This window comes from Rhinolophus sinicus, chromosome 4, assembly GCF_057876585.1.
Source record: "Rhinolophus sinicus isolate RSI-liver-muscle chromosome 4, RSI-T2T, whole genome shotgun sequence".
NCBI classification, from domain to species: domain Eukaryota; kingdom Metazoa; phylum Chordata; class Mammalia; order Chiroptera; family Rhinolophidae; genus Rhinolophus; species Rhinolophus sinicus.
The window spans coordinates 66,221,434-66,231,568 of NC_142504.1; positions in this window are offsets into that span (position 1 = coordinate 66,221,434).

Below are 10,135 nucleotides of genomic sequence, written 5' to 3' on the forward strand. Positions count from 1 at the left end.
TCCATGGTAGACATACTCCCCCTGTGGCTGATTGCAAGCTACCAAGGTGAAATTTTTAATGACAAAGTTGGGGAGAGTTGTTAATAATCAGCTCTCAGGAGTGAGAACTATCCATCTTCACCACACCACAGCCTGGACTAAGATGGTAGCTGTGAAAACAGAAGCGAGTGGATGGATGGATTTTGAAGACAGAGTCGATCGGACTTGCTGATGACCTGGACATGAGGAAAGGAGCAGTAGAGGATAAATCCTTGGTGTGTGACTTGGGTGGCACAGCTATTTGTCAAATGGAGCAATAGGGGAATGATGTGAAGGTGGGACTGCAGATTTCTCTGAACAGACACGGTAAGTTTGAAACATGGAAATATGAGGGATCAGGTACGCAATTAGGGCATGAGAGACTAGAACTCAGAAGACAGGTCCGGCCTAGAGACTGAAATTCAGGAATCATCAGAAAAATAAGGCCTTTTAATCCACAGGAAAAGATGTGCTCACAAAGAGAGAAAAGAAAGAGAAGGGAAGAGCCTGCCCCCTGTAGAGAGAGAGGTCAAGCGAGAGGGTGAGGAAGGCTGGGAGCACCTGAAGGGGGTTCGTGTCCTCCTCTTGAAAAATACCCTCCAAGGGAAGGTGGGCAACACTTCCCATCCCTGACCAGTTCCTCATCTGCTCTCAGAAGTCACCATCCAGCTCCCTAAGCAAAGCACAGCTCCTTCCTGGATGTGGAAATTCAATTACTCTCTGTGACCCAGGGCCAGGGTACTTTGGAGGCCGCTCAGTATAGGCAAATGCTTGGCCTGAGAGGGCAAAATTTCTGCCCAGGAAACACTAAGTTGGGTCCAGCAGGAAAAAATTAAGATTCCTGGGCAGAAGACAGGCCTTCCAAGTCAGCACAGAGTTAGACCTCAGACTTTCACTCTGGCCACCATCATTTGGGATAGACATCTGCACCAGCTGTTTCTTCATCCTCTGTTCTTTTGAGGGACCATCAAATGGTTTCCTTTGGAAATCAGGAATTGGAAACACGAAACTCAAAAGAGTAGTCTTAGCCTGTCCAGCAACTTTCTGGATCCTGCTGTGCCTGCCAAACCACCACCCCAAGCTCCACCTCACCAACTGATTTGAAAATGTCAAGGTTTGATTCACAGTCTGTGTCTTTCCCAAAATTGCCTCCTCAACCTACTAATTCAACTCACCAAAATGTGCCGGGCATCATTCTAAGTTGTTTACACACATTACCTCCCTCAGGCCTCCCAACAACTCTTGGATGAGGGTACTCATATAAGCCCCATTTACAGACAAGAAACAGAGGCTCAGGAAGGTTGAGTTGCTTGCCCAACAGAGCTGGGATTTCAACCCCAGCAGAGTGGCTCTAGTCTCACCAGTAGTCACTGTACATTGCTTCCTGAGTGTGTATCAGTCTCATTCCCTGTGGGCTTTTAAGCTCCTTGAAGTGTGGATTGGGTCATATACCTTCTTCAATTTTAGCTCATCCTTAAAACAACCATCCAAAGCAGGAAGTAGTATCTATAAGAAAGTTGAGGCTCAAAGGGTTTTAGTAACTATTCCAAGACCACATAACTATAAGTGATGAATCTGGAATTTAAATCCTCATCTCTTTAATTCTGAAGCCTCTGCTTTTAGCCACAGTAATGGAAATAGGTTTTTACCCTATAAATCTAGAGAGCAGAACTAGAACATATGAATAGAAGAAATAAGAGCAAATGCCATCTCTGTATAAGAAATTGGTAAAGAGGAAAGTGCCAAGGACTTAAAAACACAAGATTTGGGTTTGAATTTCTACCCCACCAGCTCATTTATCTAGAGCAACTTGCTTAACTTTTTGGACTCCCTTTTCCCTAATTATAAAATGTCCTTCCTACCCCTCAAGATAGTTAGATTATAAAGTGCTATATAGTTTTGTTGTGCTGGTGAGTGGTCTCACCAGCGAGCTCCTAAAATGGCTCTTTCTCACTCTGGTAAAACCTGTTTCTAGAGGTTTCTCTCAGGCAGGCGCCAGGTCAGTGTTGTCATCCAGAAGGGGAAGCTTGAGCTCAGGAATACATGACAGAGTTTTCTTCATGGGCTGGACAAGCTGTGGATAACCTCGCACATAATAGCTTGTCTTCCAGGGACCTAGATTTTAGGATATGGGTGAGGTTCTATGAAAGAAGGTCATTAGGGTCAAATGCAGCAGGGAAAAGTTGAGTTACACAATTCACAACTATTTTCTTGTCTAGAACTTCTCAGAATCTTTAAGATGCTATAATGCATTGTGTAACTCGATAAAATATTATATAGAATTTCTTAAACATTGTGATTTGTTTTGGGGAACTGTTTTTTTCAAAGAGCATCTCGTGAAAACAATAGCCTGTGACACACCCAGGAAAATGCTACACGCTGGAAAGATTTAAGAAATAAATAGTTAAGATGGAAAAGTATTGGGTGGGCCCTCATTTCCTCAGGAGCCTCATATCTTCAACAGCATTCTGCTTAGAACTCCTGGTTCCTTTTGGGTGTGAGATGTTTATCTTACTTAAAGCATGCCTCTCTCTCTGCTAATAGTTCACATATTGTTATCACTCTTACTTGTTGAAGCAACTTAGAAAGCTCACCTGTACAGGCAGTGTCAGGTGGTAGATTATTCTGAAAGCCATCCCACAGTGTCTCATTGAACAGTGTCCATGCTTCCCAGTCCCCAAGCCCCCCACCTGAGGCAGTCTGTGTAACTGAGTCCCTGTGTTACATCTTAGGGATGAGGGGATACCTACCAGAAACATTTGAATGTCTCTGGGTTGCTAAACTAGGAAACCTTCCTCTAATTGAATAATCCAGTCTGAAGGGAGAAAGAGAAAGCGCCAACAATTTTGCATTTAAGTGAACTCTCAGGAGAGAGAATAAATCCAGTGAGGTCAGACAGAGAAAAGAGAAACTTCTTGGGGACCCAGAAAATATGTACTCTGCACCAGGCAGACATTAGACTCAAAGGGTCAGACAGAGGGAGCCAAGTGAAGGACAGTAAGACATGATTCCAGAGCTGCAGAAAAGGACACTTTGAACTACTCTACCTGTACCTGTATCAATCCAGGTGGGAGGGTGGTAGTGGCCTCAGCTGTCATCTCACAGATCACCAGGGTTGATTAGCGGATGCGCTACCTGCATTGTGTCCTCTAATACAGGGTTCTGTGGCATGGGGCTAAAACAGTGCTCAGCTGCGCGTCAGAAGAATGATCCAGACCAGCACTGTCCCACAGCACTTTCTGGAATGCTAGAAATGCTCTGTGTGCACTGCCCAGTATGGTAGTCACTAGACACATAGGGCTATCGAGTGCTTGAGATGTGATTAGTGTGACCAAATAAGTGGATTTTACTTTTGTTTCATTTTATTTAAATTTTAATAGCTCCATGTGGCTATTGTATAGGACAGCATAGTCTAGAGCTATGTTGCTGTTGTGACATTACATAAGTGTTTATAAGGTAGGGCGGAGGGGTGCTGTATTCTCAAAGCTATCTTGGTTCCCAACAAGGAACAATACTCCAACCCTGGTGGGGCACCCACAAACGAGGTCTAACAATTAAGTTCACAAACTCATCCTAGAAGAAGTGCTACATACCTCCTTGCTGAATATCACTATGCTCACCTTCGAAGTACTCCCCTTGGGAAGCTATGCACTGATGCCAGTGCCTAGTCCACTCTTCAAAGCACTTGTGGAACTATTTTCCTGGAATAGTCATCAGAGCTGTCATATTACCCTTGATGTCCTGAATGTCATCAAAATGTCTTCCTTTCAATATTTCCTTTATCTTCAGGTAAAGAAGGAAGCCACTGGAGGCCAGATAAGGTGAGCAGGGAGGGTGTTCCAATACAGTTATTTGTTTACTGGCTAAAAACTCCCTCACAGACAGTGCCCTGTGAGCTGGTGCATTGTCGTGATGCAAGAGCCATGAATTGTTGGCAAAAAGTTCAGGTCATCTAACTTTTTCATGCAACCTTTTCAGCACATTCAAATAGTAAACTTGGTTAACTGTTCACTTGATACAAATTCGTAATGAATAATCCCTCTGATATCAAAAAAGGTTAGTAACATCATTGCAACAAGTTCGTGAACTTGTCAGACCTCGAATGTGTGAGGACACTGTCAGTTTCTCACAATGTTTTGGGGACACTACTAGCATTTACTGGACCAGAACCAGGGAAGTTAAATGACCTGCAATGAATGGAGCAGATCCATACAAAGAATCGCCCTAACCAAATGCTAACACCCCACCCCCACCCAAGCAGCCCAGGACAGAGGCTTGGCAAAGGCCAGGCCAGTTCTTGTTCACTACATAATATTACGTCATGGCTTGGGGTTAGGATAGTAACAACAGGAAAGTATAACCCAGTGTTTGCATAAAGTGTGTGTGTGTGCATGTGTACGCTAGCAAAGGTACATGATTCAGAGAAACACACCATAGTGGCAAGTTTCCAGCTGATAGGTCATTTTAAATCCTATTCACCTACCCTATACTTTGTTCGCAGTCTCTATCAACAATAACTTCGGAGCTGGCCTCTGTAAAGTAACCACTGCTCTAGGCGGACTCAGGCTCTCCTCAACAGCGGTCCCCGGCTGGGCAATCTCTAAACTTGCTCTGCAGCGCCACCTGGTGACTGCAAAAATTCTGTCACTGGATCCATGAAGAAGCTGAGTCTCTGCTTAACAAACCTAAAATATTAGGCAAAAAAATAAAAAAAGAGGCGGGGGAAGTGTGAAGAGAGGAATAAACAACAGATAAAGGTCTTCCCATTCCAAAAATGTTTTCTGGTGGAGAACAGCATGAGGTGGGTCTTCAGATATCTGTTACAAGGTGAGATCTGGAGAAGGTCACAGAAGGGTCCCCATAACAGTTAACCCTGTGGTCAGTGCTTCCCGGGAGGGCACTCCGAGTCTCTAGCTTGCCTGGGGAAAGCCTATGGCAAGACTGGTGCACAGTCTGACTTGGTTCCACCAGCTTCCTGTCTCCTATGTGGGCTGGTGGCTTCCCTGTGCCTTGCTCTGTGGCCTTCTTCACTCTCTGCTTTTCCATCCATACTCCGAGTTCCTACTCTTTCACCATGGTGTCGCCTTCCAGATGGACTTGCAATGTGCTCTCTGCCTTGCTCTCCTTCAGTGATCTCTAAAGCGGGGCAGCTTATGGGCCTGTGTGGGTTGTTAGACAGTATGTGAGCACAGACCTAGGTCTGGGGCAGGACGGGCTGGGGGACACCTCCAGAGGGCCAAATGGGCCCTGTACTTGAGAAAGCAAAGGAGAAACAAAACATACACAAAGAAACCTGTGGACACAGGCAAGCCAAAATCATAGCTGCTGAGAGAGGTGCTCGAGGATCTGTTGATAAACACAAGAATCTTATTTTCAGCAGCCTTTCTTCTGCATTTCTATTGGGTCTAGGACTTTGCTACTGTAGTCTGATACAAGTCTAGGTTTCTTTAAACGTTTCTGCTCTCCTCATATGTAGCTATATTCTCCCTTCACCTCCAAGGGTGTCGCTTAGTTTAATAATTCCAGAAAGCTGGTTTTGAGAAGGGATCAGTGTTAGCATGAGAAATGCTATTTGGGTTTATTTACTCTGCAGCCAAACGAGAGCCTGGAAGGCCTCGACCCACTCCTACTTATGACTGTGAGGGTGTCTGGACTGTAAAGACCCATCTTCACCCTCCTGTGATGGACCCAGAATGAAGATCTCCAGGGCCCACGGGGATCTCCTCCAGGATGGAAGAACATCGAAGCTGGGAAGTCAAAGGGACTCCCAGGTGCACAGCCAAATGTGGAAATGGCATGCCAGAAGGGGACATTTATACCTGACCCAAAGTCCTGCTTCCCAGCGGCTTTGGCTTTCGGTAGGGGACATGTGCAGTTGCACAGGGCGCACACTCAGAGGGGCCTGAATCATCTTGAATTTCTCAATGATTTCATCTTTGGATTTGTGTTTTGTAAACAAAGTCTGTTGGACAGTGGAGGGTGTGCCAGGGGCTTGGAGCCTCAGTTACTGCTGGCCTGCCTCCCCATTTCCCCAGGTCGGGTTCTTGGTAGCCTACTCCCTGCCCTGCCTTCCAGCCTGCTGCTGCCCTCTGGCCCGGTGACCTGGGCATGGGGAAGGTGTCAGGCATGCAACCCTGTGCCAAATTGCATGGCAGGGCCCAAGCCCCCATGAGGGTCTGCTCCCAAAGGACTGACATTGAATAAGTAGCAAATGCAAAACAGTATGACTGGCAGACATAGAGAAGAGGAACAAGCCTTGTTGATGTTTTAACAAAAGGGCCTGCATTTTCATTTTGCACTGGGCCCCAAAAATCATGTAGCCAGTGATGTCTGGAGAGCATCTCCAAACTCAACTCAGGGTTGGCCAGAGCTGGGTGTGAGTCATGGGGACCAGGATGGGACTTCAGGCAGCTGTGTGGCAACTGTTGGGAGCCCTAAAGTTCTAGGTCACCCAGAGAACGACATCTATGCATACCTTGGCGCAGGATGCTCTGTAGCTCGGAGATGATATACAACTTCCCCCAAGTGCTCAGGTCAGTCTGACTTCCACTAGGTCATCCTGTCCCTATCCTCACTTGAATTCGTGGTGACCATCAGAACAATCTGTGCACATACATTTTGTTTCTTCTGCAGCTGTCCACAGGCACCCAGCTGATGCAAGGGCATCAGGAAATGGGAGCAGGACCAGTCTGCTAGACAGTGAGCACAGGTGACAGCTCACTGTTCTCTTTAGCCACACGGCAACATCTCAATCCACGTTTACTGGGTGAGTAATGACCAGTAGTGTAAGGCGTCTCCAGGGTTGCTAAGTCAATTAGGCCTTGATAAACCATAACACTTTGTCCCATTCCTTGCCTCTTCTTGTGCTTTCTACACTCTTATCTGATAACACAGTCATATGAACTTGCTGTTTTTGCCAAGAGAATCAGGATTATAGCATTCAATTATTCAAGCCAATGTTCAGCTCTGGAAAGCCAATGTTCAACCCTTAAATATACCTGCAAGATGACAGGATCGTCTGGCTTCCCATGGAGTGTTCTTCTGTTTATATACACACCTATGCCATGGACATGGACCTTACCTAAGCGGCTTGTGTGGAGGTGAGGGTGGGGCAGCCAACGATACGAAGAGGAAATATTCTGGGACTGAGGAAGCTGTTGAATATGTGAGATAATCCAACTCAGCAACAAAACCACCCCCAAATCCAGGAATGTATCAAAACATGTTGCTAATTCTACAATGTTCTAAACATCACAGTTTTTAAGTTCACTTAATATACTTGACTTTGGCCCTGAAGTTAAAAATATTTATCCACATGGTTCTGTGAGTATATTACCCTGCCCAGTGACATTTATAAAGCCCTTAATTAAAAAAAAAAAATCACATTCAATTAAATCCCAAGTAACATTTGCTAAAACCCCAGTTATAAGGAGCTATTGGCAGCAGGATTGAATTTAACCACACTAAAAAGGTGAAACATGACTTTAATTTTGAACAGAAATGTTCTGAAAGGAGAAGCTGTCTATACAACAAGCTATTGCCATGTTGATTGTCCTCACTATTGAGGTCCTCAGTGCAAACAATGTAATCCGCAAAATATCCGCTTCGTGAACTGGAAAGCCGAAATTCAAGGAACGGCCCCAGAAGTACTTTAAGTGAAGAGGAAAGGCAAGTTTTTTGTACAAGTTCTATTAGTCAACAGGGCAGTTCAAATCAACTTTGTTTCAGATTTTTCTCTCCCAATCACCATCCCTCCAATATATCACCCCTATGAAATCACAGCCAAATTGCATCTTAGCTTCAAGTAACAAAATTTGTGGTTTGGCTCTGATATTTGGTAAACCTGGAACCCAAGTCACCCAAGATACCCTTGTTGGACCCTGCGAAGCAGGTAGCTGAACACATGTTGACGTGCTCACGTATTTCTCAGAGCACACCTTTAAATCTTAAATGTGCCTTGGACTAGGACCTAGTAGGGTATGTTCAGTCTCTCTAAATCAGGCATGGAGGTCAGGGAGAAACAAAGAATCTCATACATTAAAGAATATTTTTCTGACCTTAGCAATATTACATCTATTTGATTTGAAAAGTATTGGATAAATATTGGTTAATAAAAATTGACAGTGAGCGCATGACTAGAGACCAGCCAATTTCAATAAAAACAGACTAATATTTGAATGCTTTTGTTCATGTATTTATTAATATTTATTCAATGCCTACTATGTGCCATGCACTGTTCTAGAAGATTCACTGGTGAGGAAGAGAATCAAGGCCCTCCTCTCATAGAGGTCACATTTTAATTTAATTGAGTTCACATTTGATTCACATTTACAGAAGTTTGAGCCAGGTCTCTAATGTTTTTAACAACTGATTATTCACATTCCTACTTAAAAATTGTATTAAAAGTTCAAACTCCAAGTTGGCCTGCTAAAGTTGTTTTTCTTTCCAAATAAAGGATAGAAAACCAAGAAACCAGTGCAAGCAACACCTCCTATTATGTATTTTAACACCCAAAACATTCAGAGTATAAATTAATTCCTCCCAGTTTGCTTACTCACCTGAAAATGGGATAACAGAGAACGCTTGTCATGGCTAAATGTGATGGTGTATGTGAAATCACTCTGTATGTGTGTAACAGGGTAATAGTGACTGCTTTAGGAGTGAACTGTTTTCTATTAAAATCCTAAGAGAATTAAGAAAAATTATAAAAAATAACATAATTGACCGCAAATGCTTTAAGGCCTAAGTACCGTGTTTCCCCGAAAATAAGACCTAGCCGGACAATCAGCTCTAATGCGTCTTTCCCTTATAGTAAAATAAGACCGGGTCTTATATAATATAATGTAAGACTAGGTCTTACATTAATTTTTGCTCCAAAACACACATTAGAGCTGATTGTCAGGCTAGGTCTTATTTGCAGGGAAACACGGTAGGTTTGGTAGTCCACAGGGTGGCAGGTTCTGCTGTCCTTCTAGGCCTCTGGGAGACTGAAGCTTCCAGCCTCTTTGCGACGTAGGTGAGTGGAAGTCAAGTGAGTCACTTCTGGGATGGACTGCTTACTGCTAGCAGGACACTCTCTAGAGTTCCCTTTCCCTTGTCCTGCCAAGAGTGGAAGACATGGAACAGAGCCCTCAGCTGACTTGAGATGCACATGGAGCCTGAATGAAAATGACCTTTGCTGCTTGAATGCACTGAGATTCTGGGGCTGGTTGCTGCTACAGCATAACCCGGCCCTTCCTGACTCATCCACATGCCTCCCCTATAATCCAGACCACATTACCTGTAGTGGTTGTTTCATTAAGTTTATCAAAATAATGCCTACTGAATTATGAGTTTATCAATAACATGACTACTAACTCATGACCTAAAATCCATGAAATATGGAAAGACACAGAAGCCAACTGGGCAATAAATACTTGAAATCAAGTAAGGAAGTAAATGATCTTCAAATTAGTTATAGGTACAGAATTCTATCTATCCAAATCAGACTACAAAACGTTGAAAGAGGTTATTTAAAAAACAAACAAACAAAAAATTACACAGGCTGATGTTTTAAAAACACCCAGAGGGTGCGTGGTCGGTCCACCGTGATGTGAAACTAAAACCTGAGCTAAACGTACAGGCTTACTGTCCTCCATTGACACAGTACAAGAACAAAAGAAAGGGTCAAGTTTGCTCTTCTTGGTATGTGGAGAACCATCCTGCAAGTAGTTAGCACCCAGCGCCCTTAGTCTCTGAACTCTAGCTGTATTGTGGTCCCAATAGCATTTTGGCCTAACCAAGATGGCAAATTTATTCCCTTTAATGGCGTAAGTTACATGACTTACCTGGGTAAATGTAGAAATAAGTATTTCATATTGACAAAGTAAGTGAACCCTATGGTGATAATACTTCCTGTTAGGTTAGGAATGAGTCTTATAATTACTGTGGTAATCTGTATATTTTTATATTAAAGGTTCTTGAAACATTTAACAGAATCTGACATATTAACCTTCTGATTTTCGTTTTAAATATTTGTGATTAATTTGAGAATTTAAGTTCACAAACAGCACTTGAAAATTTGGAAACTTGATTTACTACAAGTGTAAGTTGGATTTATTGGCGTACAAGTTAGTTA